Here is a 4,428-nt window from a genome sequence, read left to right as displayed (position 1 = left end):
AAAATAAATAAATAAATAAATTTAGTGAACATGAAAGGTGGGGAAGGCACATGAACTATACAATTGACTGAAGAATGTGACCAGATATGGATTCCAATAATTTCTCTTGGTGGCCACCCAGTTCGTTACATTCAATTCAAAATTCACAACTTCATAAGGAAACATACAAATAACATTAGAAGGGAACTTAAATGTTCATATGATGAGCTCGACCAGAAAAAAGTCCTAAGAATGTGATGCAAAAAGCAGCAGTACAGTTGTAAAAATAACTTGAATTGCATAGAACATGAATAAGAAATGATGTCTCAGTTTTTTCATGTAGTGAGAGAATATTTGAGGATTTGAAAAGACAAATGAATGCACTGTCAAACCTTTCCAAACTCTGCAGTTGAAATAATTGATACCACTCGCTTATTCTCAGTGAAGACATTACAATACTTGCTATTTACAGCAATGGGATTGACCTAGTAAAAAAAAAAAATCAGAAAACCTGAAGACAAACAAGAAAACAATTAGAAATTCAAAGATGGATTCCATTTGTCCACATACTGTATATAAGCATCCAGGTATGTTTACAAATTTCTCAACAGTTCCAGAAACTGGAACGTGGAACCGATGATAATCCTGAAACAATTGATAGCCTGTGAAGTTGGAAACTTGAATATGGATTAATAAACATTCATGGTACAATGTAATAAGGATTCGACAAATACCTGCGGTGCCAAACGAAATATCACCAACGCTCCATCAATAAAAGCATTGGAATATGCATCTTGTCCCAACAAACCTTGAATTGAAAACTTTCGACCCTAAAAGTAATCAACGATGATCCCAGTAGAAGAAAATTATCCAATACGTGACCATAAAGTTAACATGTATCAAGAATAAAGGAGAATATTGCAATTTTGAAGACTATAACACCCCAGCTTCTTGGTGATTCATGTGACATAAGTTTTGCTTATTATTAAGGTTGACAATCTTGTGTACAATCCTCATCACCCTTTCTTTTTATTTATTTATTTTTTTTTTTGTAAAAAAATCCAGTTAAAGGCTGAAATCTAGGTAGTATGGCCACTGACTCAGCTAGCTAGTCACAATTATTTTTCCTTTTTTGTCTACAGTCTTAATAAATTACTCATATATGGATCGATCTCATGGAAGGAAATAAGTGCTTACATTTCAAGTTTGAAACCCTTAAGGATGCTCGAGACACTAATTTGAGCTTGTCTCCAGCCAATGCCAAGGGCTATTGTGCGTTAGAGTACTATCACAGTAAATATTATTATTTAACCAATTAAGATGAGTGTCACTCCTATAGTGAGGTTTTGAAAGAGTAGTGCACTTTTGGAATATAGCAGATTCTTTATTTCTCCAAAATTGAATTTAAATATTTAAAAACTTTTTTCTTTTATTTGCGACAAATTACCACTTACTTTAAACTTTAACTGGTAAGAAACGATTACTTTATTTATTTATAGGTTATAATACTATTATCATTGTGGCCCCTCCAGTGGTCCTTGATTGGGTTAACTATTTAAATGGATGTAACTTTTATGTGTTGTATTGTATTGGGAAGCACAAGGCTTTTAAGCAAGAATGTTAAAAATAATCACTTGTGTATCTACCTAGAAGTACTTATATGCAGAGTTTAATTCTTTTGACTCTATGTATCATAAAGCTCATATTTGCATTGGGTTTTGAGAAACATGTCTCTTATTTTCCAACTTTTTGTTAGCTTTGGTTTTCAAAATTTGCACTAAAGTTTCGAAGCTGGGGAAGAGATGGTGATGTTATCGTCCTAAACTTCCTTACACTCAATTTATTCACAAATTTAATTGCTCTGAGTGATAAAAACGATGGGTTATTTGCGATTCTTCTACATTGGTGAAGAGATAGTGGTGCTATCGTGCTAAACTTCCTTACACTCAATTTATTCACAAATTTGATTGCTCTGAGTGATCAAAATGATGGGTTATTTAGGATTCTTCGACGTTAAAGAAAAATCATTTGAGTTGCTATACACTGGGCGAAGTGATGGTGGTGTTATCGTCCTAAACTTCCTTACAATCAATTTATTTACAAATTTGATTGCTCCGGGCGATCAAAATGATGGGTTATTTGGGATTCTTCTATGTTAAAGAAAAATCATTTCAGTTCCTATACGATGAGGGAGAAGAAGGCCTTTGTTTTGTTGAGAGGAGCAAAAGAACCTATCGCAGTGGTATTGGGAAAACTGAGCGTGATGTGACTGACATCGATGGTGGAGGGAATTGAAAAGGGGAGTGAATTTGAGAGATTTTTACAGGTCATTTAGTTCTGGGCATCTAGTGTATATTGCCCATAGACGTGCGGCTGTTAGTCACGGAAGGTTTTTATGGTTGGTGGAGAAATACGTGAAAAATGTGGTAGGGAAGAGGCATGATTAAAAAAAAAAAATAGAAGATTTAGGCAAGGATAAATTGGGTAATTTGGCAATTCCAAATTTGAATTACACATTTCTCAACCAGAAACATGAGGTTATAAGAATTCCTTAAACTAAAAATTAAATAAAATCAAAGTCTCATATACCATTTGTAATGACCCAAGGAAAAGCGCTAATCACATCTACGCTATGACCTCAGACGAACTAGTCAATTTGGAGCTTTCTAGAATTCATTATAAAACTCAGTTTCATCTAGTAACTAGGTAATGTGGGACTTAACATTCATGACTATCTCTTTATAAACTGCCAACTCTCATTTCTTCCTAATATGGGGCTGGGGTGTTACAAGCTTCCTTCTTAAATTCCTGACTTCCTCGTCAGGGCCACGTTATGCAGTGCTCCAGTACCACATGACCTGTGGCTCTGATACCATATGTAACACCCCGTTCCAAGTGGTATGATATTGTCCGCTTTGGGCCAAGCCTGCATAGTTTTATTATTGGGTTTACCCAAAAAGGCTTCATACCATTTAAAAAGACCATATTCCATATAAACACATCATATTTTTCACACTCAGGAACTATGGGACGTCACAATTGAGGTGATAGTACAGATGTGGCTAGCGTTTTTTCCTAGGGCATTACAAATGGAATCAAAGCCACCTAGTAACGCCAAGTCATGTGGTACTGGAGCACTGCATGACGTGACTATGACAAGGACATCAGTAGTTTAAGGGGGCTTTTATAGCACCCCGGTCCCATATTGGGAAAATGAGGAGTAACCCACATAGAGTGCATGGTTTATAAAAATAGACATGAGTGTTAAATGCCACATTGCCTAATTACCAGGTGAAACTGGGCTTTATAATGAATTATAGGGAAACTCAAAAATTGACTAGTCATTTTGGGGTTATATCGCAAATGTAGCTAGCGCTTTTCCAAAGGTTGTTATAAGATTAGAGGGTTCGAATTAAAGGAGGCATAGATAATTGATTTGAATGGAGATGAGATGCATAATTCTTCTTTGGTCATGGTGAATGTTCCTAATAAGGAGTTTAAATGTACTGAGCCAATAATAGTTCATCCAATTGCTATGATTGAGAACTGGAAGTGCCTCACTCAATCTCCTAAGATTGGGTGTTTGAAAGGGTAAAGAATTTTTGTAATGTAGTAGGGATGTCATGCAAGGACTTTGAGGATCAAATGATGGCTCTACTTTTTGCGATTGAAGCAAGTAGACATCAAAACAACTTGGTTAGTGCTCCAGATTGTTGTTATAGGAAAGCAAACAAAGTAAACCAAGAGCTAAAGAGGTTGGTTTGTTAAGTTAATTATGACATAAAAGGAGAACACTCTAGTATAGGGAAAAGAAAGGGGAGGGGATCAAATAGTTCCTTATGAAACCCAAGATAGTATCATGGAATGTAAGATGGCTGAATGAGAAGTGTTGTTACCGTGCACAACAATGATGAATAATACGGAATCGAAAAGAAAGAGAGCAAGAGAAAATCAAGACACAGATTTACATAGTTCAGCAATATGCCTACGTCCACAAGAGAGTGATTATAGGAAAACCTTAATTGTACAGATGTATTTTGAAAAGCCCCAAAACACCCCCACAACCTATTCGTCCCCAGGCCCACATAAACTTAATTACGCCCAATGGGTTAGTAGTTTCAGTATTACTCTATATGCCTGAGAGAATATGAGCCACTTGTTCCAACAATCTCTACCTTAGCGAGTATTCACCTCTTTGAAAATAATCAAGTATTGGGCCTCCACCTGAAACCAATAGGTTTGGCCAAGCTATGGGTTCCATGTTTTTTAATTTATAATTTTTAAATGCAGGGGTGTAAGGGACATTTCACCAATACTCCATCTAATTTAACCCCAAACCCTAATGATAGAGGTGACATTGCAAACTTTTTAAAGTTAGATACACTAAATTGAGAATTTTTAAAGTTTAGGAGGATAATTGTAAAAGCACTAAAAGTTTTTGGGAGTTAA

The 4,428-nt window shown here is 35.6% G+C and overlaps 1 long non-coding RNA gene across 1 annotated transcript; it reads right to left on the bottom strand.

The window, feature by feature from the left end:
• Positions 1-379: 379 nt before the first annotated feature.
• On the bottom strand, positions 380-2,423 carry LOC132179121 (uncharacterized). Its single transcript, XR_009439884.1, has 3 exons — positions 714-2,423; positions 550-624; positions 380-464 (listed from the first exon to the last, which is right to left on the bottom strand). It is a non-coding gene; the product is annotated as an uncharacterized LOC132179121 (long non-coding RNA).
• Between the last annotated feature and the right edge of the window lie 2,005 nt (positions 2,424-4,428).

Source organism: Corylus avellana, chromosome ca4 (genome assembly GCF_901000735.1).
Source record: "Corylus avellana chromosome ca4, CavTom2PMs-1.0".
NCBI lineage: Eukaryota > Viridiplantae > Streptophyta > Magnoliopsida > Fagales > Betulaceae > Corylus > Corylus avellana.
This window is presented reverse-complemented; position numbering and strand designations above follow the sequence as displayed.